The sequence below is a fragment of the Gekko japonicus genome, unplaced genomic scaffold, assembly GCF_001447785.1.
Source record: "Gekko japonicus isolate JY-2015 unplaced genomic scaffold, Gekko_japonicus_V1.1 scaffold262, whole genome shotgun sequence".
Taxonomy (NCBI): Eukaryota; Metazoa; Chordata; class Lepidosauria; order Squamata; family Gekkonidae; genus Gekko; species Gekko japonicus.
The window spans coordinates 214209-223733 of NW_015172011.1; the positions used below are offsets into that span (position 1 = coordinate 214209).

The 9525-nt window shown below is 42.0% G+C and overlaps 1 pseudogene; it reads right to left on the reverse strand.

Moving 5' to 3' along the window:
* Positions 1-6083: 6083 nt before the first annotated feature.
* Positions 6084-8639, reverse strand: LOC107118028 (annotated as a pseudogene).
* Between the last annotated feature and the right edge of the window lie 886 nt (positions 8640-9525).

Below are 9525 nucleotides of genomic sequence, written 5' to 3' on the forward strand. Positions count from 1 at the left end.
GGTGCAGTATAAAGTGCTTCATGTAAACATGCTTAAGTCTTACCATAATAGAGGTAATCTGGTCCTTATGGCCAGAGGAGGGCAAAAAGAGGAAACTGCATTGGTGGTTTGGGGGAAGATAACCAATGGCAGTATGGTTAGTGAGGTAAATTTGGCACCAACCCTGCTAAAGACTAGCAATGGCATGTTAAGGTTGTCTTAATGGAGTATCAGACAATCTTTTCAAATTTCCCAGGGAGAACCTGGCTAGCTTAGCACGAGATCAATACTGGAGATTCCAGGCCTGTTGTTCGCCCATCTTACAGAGTAACTGGCCCAAATGCCATCAGTATCAAGAGGGAAGTTGGGGGCTTTGGCGCAATGAGAACAGTTGCACCGGGGAGAGCTCCCGTGTGATGGCTGGATCGGTGGCTCTTTTTAGAGGGGTTTAGGGGATCCCGAACTCCAATGAGCTTCCCAAAGAGAAGCTCATTGCATGGGGCTGGACTTGGATCCCTTGCATGCGGCAGCAAGTGGGTGGAAGTCTGAGAGCGCCCCAACACAGGAGCTGACCGAGCTCGCCAATGCCAGACATGGGCACTGAGTTGTGACTACCCCGGAGGAGAAGAAACTGGAACTTCATCCATAACATTGGTGAAGAACAACACCGTGAGTACGCTTAAAAGCAACAACAACAGAAAATCAGGTGGCAATGGATCCTAAGGACCAACCAAAAACTGCACTGGTGACCAGAGAGGGATCTTAGAGTCTCAGGAAAGTCCCAGCCACATTCAACCACATTCAAAAGTCCAAGCCACATTTATTCTTGCTTGTATTGATAACACTGTGCACATAAGAGGGAAGGAGAATGTCATTGTGGATGCACTCTCCAGGACCATCTAAGGGTGGAGGTTGTTAAAACAGGTTGTTAATGCATTTTGAATGCTATATATGTATATATGTTGGTATAAGAAGTTTAAATTTTGGAATTAAAGTAAACAAAAAGGTAACATGCACACACATGCAGACAGAACAACTCTCAAAATATCACTCATTTTCAATAGTGAAAAAGTCATCAACCCGTTGCAAGGAAGGCAAGTTCAGTTTTTGAACAAATTATTATCAAGAATTGCAGCATCACAGAAGGAAACTGCAGTTGTAAAGGGGTTATTTTGGCTGCTACCGCAATACTGTTACTGAAAATAAAGGCCAAATTTACATCAATGTTTATCTTTGCCAATATACGCACATGAATATGAACCTATACTAGGAACACCTATTGCTGACTTACGCTGCTAAGTCAGCTCACTGGTCCATCTAGTTCACCTTTGTTCACTCTAAATATAAGTGGTTCTTCAGTGTCAAAACAGGGAAATGTCTTTCCCAGTACCCGAGATCCTGTAAAGAGATGCTCTTTATATGCCAATGAGCCATGCTCCTTCCCTTACATCAAGCATGTCATATTACCAGGGAATCTCTTAAACATTTAAAGAAGAAGAAGAAGAAGAAGAAGAAGAAGAAGAAGAAGAAGAAGAAGAAGAAGAAGAAGAAGAAGAAGAAGAAGAAGAAGAAGAAGAAGAAGAACAACAACAACAACAACAACAACAACAACAACAACTGTGGTAAACATGGTTGAAGAACATATACAGTATTGGCAATTGATACTTGGCACATGACCCTAAAAGAAAGAAATAATAATAATAGTTGCATGACCACGAAATTTCTGAAACATCCTGGATGATTAAAACAATATGGCTTGAGACTTTTACCACTGTTAATTTTACCTCATGTTTTATCAATATCTAGTGGACACAAAGAGAAAAATGGGATGTATTCACAACAGTCAGCTCTTTATTCCAGTTGTGACATCAACAGTAACTGAAGCAGGGCTTGCTTGAACACCTTAGTGCCCTGCTGCCTACAGCACAACTGAGTTTGCTTTTGTGACCACGTTGGAAAACATTTCCTTCCTTTGTGAACACTCCCTTATAGCACTTTTTAAATTATTTTCAACTACTGTACAATTTAGAGCACTTTAAAAAGCACATTGAATGCATCCATAGAGATCAGAAAATCTGTACAGAGAGCTATTGAAATTTTGGTCAGAGAATGAAAAGCAAAATGCAAGTAAGTTGATGTCTGAAAACTGCTGCTGCTTTTTAAAAAAAAGTTATTTGAGGCTTGAAATGTGGGCATTTGCGATAAAAGAAACTGGCCTGCTGAAAGTTAATTTCACAACTGCCCCTGGGACTGGGGCACTCTCAGTGATTCCTTCTGGAGACCATATCAGAATGTGACTCCCACTGCCCATGTTTATAGCCATGCATTATGGAAATCTATACAGGAACTTTTGTACAGGACAAGAGCGTGTACTTTTGGCTGCTGCTTTTATGAGTCTTCTTTAAATTATACATCAGCCTCATCGCTGAGCATAGAAGACTAGGAAGGAAGGTCAAGAGGGAAGCATGAAGTTCAAAATGATTGGGCAAATGGCTGGTTCAATAAGCCAGTTTTTTTCTCAAGCACTTGACTGTTTTTATTAAAGAATACAAAAAGTTTTGTTTTTTATTAAAGTTACAGTGCTATTCCTTGATAACATTCTGACCTCTAATGACTGTGCCATGAAAAACCAGAGGTCAGGGATATTTATGCAAAAGTCAGCTGAAGTTATAATGGAGGGCAGGAGAAGTTAACACAATAACATCACATTCTATGCCTTCAGAAGAAAAAAAAATCTTTTTGGAATTATGGTCCATTTAAGACAACCATGTTAGTTTTTGAAGGTCACTTGCACATTTTTTAAAAAACTTCTAAAAACTGTTTTCAGCAAAATTCCAATGTTAGCAATAACAAGCAGGAAACACCAGCAGCAATGATCGCTATACTTCTAGCTAGTGACGTAAGAGTAGATTTATGTCAAGTAGAAATTCAGCGGAGAGCCAGTTTGGTGTAGTGGCTGAGACTGTAATTTGGAGAACTGGGTTTGATTCCCCACTCCTCCACATGAAGCCAGCTCGGTGACCTTGGGCCAGTCACAGTTCTGTTAGAACTGTCTCAGCTGCACCTAATTCACAGAATATCTGCTATGGGGAGAGGAAGGGAAGGCGATTGTAAGCCACTCCAAGACTTCAGTAGTGAAGAGTGGGGTATAAAAACATAAGAACATAAGAGAAGCCAATGTTGGATCAGGCCAATGGCCAATCTAGTCCAACACTCTGTCACACAGTGGCCCAAAATACCAGGTGCCATCAGGAGGTCCAGCAGTGGGGCCAGGACACTAGAAGCCATCCCACTCTTGCCCCCCTGCAAGCACCAAGAATACAGTGCATCACCTACCCCAGCCTGTGAGTTCCTATCTATACCTTGTGGCTAATAGCCACTGATGGACCTCTGCTCCATATGTTTATCCAGTTCCCTCTTGAAGCTTTCCATGCTTGTAGCCACCATCACCTCCTGTGGCAGTGAATTCCATGTGTTAATCATTCTTTGGGTGAAGAAGTACTTCCTTTTACCTGTTCTAACCCGACAGCTCAGCAGTGTCATGGAGTGCCCATGAGTTCATGTATTGTGAGAAAGGGAGAAAAGTACCTCTTTCTCTACCTGCTTTATCCCATGCATAATCTTATAAACATCGATCATGTCACCCCTCAGCCTTCAATTCTCCAAGCTAAAGAGCCCCAAGTGCGTTAACCTTTCTTCATAGGGAAAGTGTTCCAACCCTTTTATTGTTCTAGTTGCCCTTTTCTTCACTTTTTCCAGTGCTATAATATCCTTTTTGAGGTGTGGTGACCAGAACTGTACACAGTACTCCAAATGATGACATACCATCAATTTATACAGGGGCATTATGATACTGGCTGATTTGTTTTCAATTCCCTTCCTAATAATCCCCAGCAAAGTGTTGGCCTTTTTTATTGCAGTCACACACTGTCTCAACATTTTCATTGAGTTATCTACTACGACTCCAAGATCTCTCTCTTGGTCAGTCTCTGCCAGTTCAGACCCCATCAACGTGTATTTATAGTTAGGATTTTTTGCTCCAATGTGCATCACTTTGCATTTGGCCACACTGAACCCCATTTGCCACGTTGACGCCCAGTTGCCCATCCTGGACAGATCCCTTTGGAGTGCCTCACAATCCTCCCTGGTTGTGTCCACATGTTTGTTCACCCCCTCAAAGAACACTAACAGGTTAGTGAGACAAGATCTTCCCTTACAGAAACCGTGCTGAGTCTGCCTCAATAGGTTTTGTTCATCTATGTGCCTACTAATTCTTTCCTTAATAATGGTTTCCACCAATTTACCCGGTATCGACATCAGACTGACTGGCCTGTAATTTCCCGGATCTCCTCTGGAACCCTTTTTAAAGATGGGAGTGACATTAGCTACCTTCCAGTCCTCAGGAATGGAGGCAGATTTTAAGGAAAGATTCCATATTTTTGTAAGGAGATCCACAAATTCACATCTGAGTTCTTTCATAACTCTCGGATGTATGCCATCTGGGCCTGGTGGTTTATCAGTTTTTATGTTGTCTATCAGTCATAGGACCTCCTCTCTCGTCACCTCAATTTTTTTTTTTAATAACTGCCTCCAAAGGGGCAGGGTTTTATTAAATTTTTCACATAACATACACAAACAATCATAACATATACATACATACCAACGTACAAACAGATACATGGAGGTTATTTTCATTCTCGTCACCTCAATCTGACTCAGGTCTCTCAACACCGCTCCCAAAATCAGTGGCTCTGGAGTGGGCAAGCACTTCTCATCTTCCACAGTGAAGACAGAGGCAAAAAATGCATTTAGCTTCTCAGCCATTTCCCTATCATCCTTCAGTACTCCTTTTACCCCTTGGTCATCTAAGGGACCCACTGCCTCCCTGGCTGGTTTCCTACTTCTAATGTATTTGAAAAAAGTTTTATTGTTGGTCTTTATATTTTTTGCTATATGCTCCTCATATTCCTTTTTTGTCTGCCTCCTGTTCAGGAGAATTCCTGCATATTGACAAAGCTCTTAGTGCTTTAAAAAGAGCATCTTCCTATTCTTAATAAGTTGGGGGGGGGGTGTTCCAAGGGCCAGATTTTTCTATACTGATGGTCTGCTTAAAGTCATCCTCCAATGACAATTTCTTGGGATTTTGACCCAACCATGTAGAAGTCCAGGAGGATCACAGAAAAAAAGAAAAGGAAAGGAAAGGGGAAAAAAGATCCATGGAATAGGTGCAGCTTACGACTAACTCCCCCCCTCCCAAGAATATAGCCTTCTGGTGTCTGAGCTTGCTCACTGACATCTCCTTGGGAGCAAAGGGAGTCTTCTGAATTTCTCCCCAGTAATTCTGCAAGTTGCTCTTTTTTAGGGCAGGCAATAAGCAGCTGAGGGACACAGTGCAGACAGAGTTCTGGAACACAAAGTTGTCTAAAGACACCCCCAAAACACATAAATAATCCTTGAGCCACATCAAGAAACACCTGTTAGACTGGTTTGAGACTGCAATTTGAGATCAAAGGGCTAGTAATATACAATTAATAGGATCAAAGCAGTCAAGCTTTTAATGAAGTGAACCAGTTCAGTTGGGGGGTGCTGCTGTATAATATGCTTTCCAAAGGAAAAAAACTTCCTTGACCATCTTTTAAAAAGTCATAAAAGGCTAGGCTGAGCCATTGTTCCCAACACACTAGTCTGCACACACAGTCATAAGATGTTCTAATCTGGAGCTCACCTCCCCCCCAGTCTGAAGTAGCCCAGTCCAGAAAAGCCCCATCTCTCAGGTCTGCTGCCTAAACAAACTGTTCCACATCTAATATGGGCCCAGTATCTGCAAGTTTATTTTGGCTCATTTTAGCAAAAGCCATGAACCATTTAGCACTCTTGGGCAAGATTCCAGAATTGGTAAGCTGCAGAATCAAACTGCTACAGGAGGCAGAATGTCAAAACTTTCATTTGCAAGTTTTAAACAGATCACTGTATCCCCGGTTTTATGAAACGTAACACTGAATAACTGCAAATTCATGCAAAGTAAATTGCTATCTTAAAAAGAAAAAAACAAAGAGCAGTCTGTTTAAAGAAGCATTTCATTATGAACATAGGTGACATGCTGTTTATGTAGTGAGTCTCTTAGCTACATCACTATAAGCAATTTCAGTCTCTTTGTCTCCAGGACAAGCGTTAGTGAATTCATCATGGCTGTGGGCATTGGTCAGGTACCTCCATATCCCTGTCATGGACTTGGAAATATCAAAGTTTTGGGCACAACTTTGACAATACGCAGCTTGGGCAACAAGTTGCAATCTGCTAGTGTCATCTCATTACCATCAAGAAACTTGTTGCTGAAAAGCAAGACATCCTCTATGCTGTTCTCATCGATCTCATCAAGGAGTGTTCAGGTAGTCATCCAGCTTCTGCAGAGTTTTCAGAAGGCCTTGCTCTAAGACACAAGCTAGTTTTAATTAAAGACTACTGACTATCACTGTGCTCAGCCAGAGGGCCCCACTGGTGGACTTCCTGATGGCACCTGGTATTTTTGGCCACTATGAGACAGAGTGTTGTATTGGATGGGCCATTGGCCTGATCCAACATTGGCTTCTCTTAAATTCTTATGTTCCTAAGGTGCCTGCATTTTGTGAATATCCAGACAGTCATTTGTTTGACAGTATCACTCACAGAATGCTCATGTGTGCATCCTTCACATTTTCCTCCCCCTTTCCAAATCAGAAACCTTGTCTTTTGAAGTGGGAAGGGGAGACTAACTGGTCATGGGGACAGCTCAGCTTGAGCCTATCTTTCCTGCAAATAGTGTGTGTAAAGTGCTCAAGTGGTCAAGACACTGAACTGCAGACTGTGGAAGGTCAGTAGTTCAGCTGTTCGAGACCTGAGTGTGCCGCATGATGGAGTGAGCTCCCATCTCTAGTTCCAGCTCCTGCCAACCTAGCAGTTCGAAAGCAAGAAATTGCAAGTAAATAGGTACCACTTCAGTGGGAAGGTAACAGCGTTCCGTGCGCCTTGGTGTTTAGGCATGCCGGCCACATGACCATGGAAATATCTTCAGACAGCGCTGGCTCTTTGGCTTTGAAACAGAGATGAGCACCGCAACCCTAGAGTTGGATTTGACTGACTTTCGAGCAAGGGAACCTTTACCTTTAAAGTGCTGTCAAGTCACAGGTGACTTATAGCAAACCCAGCAATGGGCTGTCAAGGCAAGTGAGAAGCAGAGGTGGTTTACCATTGCCTGCCTCTGCAGAGCCTTCCTTAGTGGTCATCCATCCAAGTATCAACCCTGCTTAGTTTCCAAGAGCTGACAAGATGGGGTATACCATGCTGCCTTCCCTCCCATACTGCAAATTACTCTTTTCAATTTTATTGAAGATTACTTCCTATCTGGGTTGATTAGAATTATATCCTGCTTGGCTTCCCAAAGACAATCAGAAGTTACGAGAGAATTACAATGGCTATAACCAGCAGCTGGGGAAGTTTGGCAAGGTAGACTTTAGTTGGGACCTAGCCTCTGTTTACTGAGCCATCCCCTATAACCTGCCTGATTTTTGTAATGTAAGATTCGTTGTTCAGAAGAAGGGTGCTGTCGTGGCAGCAGGCATTTTGTGAGCCATTTCAAGTTGGGTACACTATTGAAGGTCAAAGAAGAAGGGGACGGCAAAGGATGAGATGGTTAGACAGTGTTATTGAGGCAACAAACATGAAATTAAGCAAACTCTGGAGCATGACGGAAGACAGTAGGGCCTGGCGTAATGTGGTCCACGGGGTCACAAAGAGTCAGACTCGACTGTGCAACTGAACAACAACACACTATGAACAGAAGGTGCTCATGTTTTGAGTTTCCAAATTCATCAGCATCACTAGTTTTACTCAATCTACCTCATCTGTTTATAGGGCAAGATGATGATTCCATGCTCTAACTATGCTAAATGGGTTACTGCAGCAACAAGTAATATGGGTCATGGCAAAAAGCTAATTTTTTGTTGTTCAGTCGCACAGTCGAGTCCGACTCTTCATGACCCCGTGGACCATATCACGCCAGGCCTTCCTGTCTTCCACCGTCCGCTGAAGTTTGCTCAATTTCATGTTCGTTGCCTCTATGACACTGTCTAACCATCTCATCCTTCATGCTGTCCCTGTCTTCTTTGACCTTAATCTTTCCCAGCCTCAGGGTCTTCTCCAGTGAGTGCTCCCTTTTCATTTGGTGGCCAAAGTATTTGAGCTTCAGTTTCATTATCTGGCCTTCCAGGGAACAGTCAGGGTTGATTTCTTTTAGGATTGACTGATTGGATCTTCTTGCAGTCCAAGAGACTCTCAAGTCTTCTCCAGCACCATAGTTCAAAAGAATCTATTCTTCGGCGCTCGGCCTTCCTTATGGTCCAACTCTTGCAGCCATACATGACTACTGGGAATACCATTGCTTTGACCATGCAAATAATGTATTCCCCCCCCCTGAAGAAAATGTTCCTTCAGTTACCTTGGAATGATAAATTCCCTTTCAGGTACTCTCTTTCAGGTAACATGAAATAAAAGGTTCTATGATATTTGGACAAGATCTGTTTACCTGTTATCAAGAATTTGCTTTCTTCAGTTGTTTCTTCCAGTTCCTGTGTCACTGAGTTTCCCTGGACTAGTGGTGATTTTGTCTCACTGCTCTCCCACATGCTTGTGATTAAGGAGCCAGGAGAGAATTAACAGAAGGAGCAGAAGAAGGTGAAATCAAGTTTTGCTCGTTTATCACCACTCCTAAAAATGGGCTTAAGAGCAAATATAAACAGATGAGTTGGGAGGCCGTCCATGATGATGTCCCTAGAGTTACATTTTGATGGCTAAAAGAAACCGCAGATCTGTCAATATGAGATGATGCACACAGGAAACACCCCCCCCCCTACTATTTCTGCATCAGCCTATAAAGTGATATATTATTAAGTAAATGTCAGGAAATGCCACCAAACAAATGTCACAGCAAGTCATAGAACACAGTTATATTGTCAAGTATATTTTACTAAAATGCCAAAAGAAAGTCTTGAGTTATTTTGCCGCATATATTTCAAGGCCTGATCCCATAGCTGACAAAATGAAACTATCATTTACAATCGCTATAATTATGGAAAGCCAGAGGTTTTGCATTTAGTAATGGTAATCACTACATTAAAAAAATTAAGATCTTGTCAATTGTGTTATACAGTAAGTTTCTCTCTGGTTTAAATCATGGTTGTACAATGACACTAACTGCTTTGATCTTCGTTTATCACAGTGCTTTCTGTTCTCCAGCAAGCTCTTTTGGTTGTGTATCAGTGAAATATGCTGCAAAATGAGTGGGTAGAGTGGACTGTAGCAATTCAGACCAGCAGAGGGTACTGCCACTTTTCATGGCAACCGCCCCCATTACAAATGGAAAGTAATAAATTTAGCCCTGGTCCAGTTTGTCAGCATTCTTTTTGTAATCTTCCAACTTCTGCTTATCTCTGCCTTTAAAAAAAAAAAAATAGCTAATTTTCCTTTAATTTTTTTTAGAGTTGTCTGTCATACATTTGCATGCAATCTATT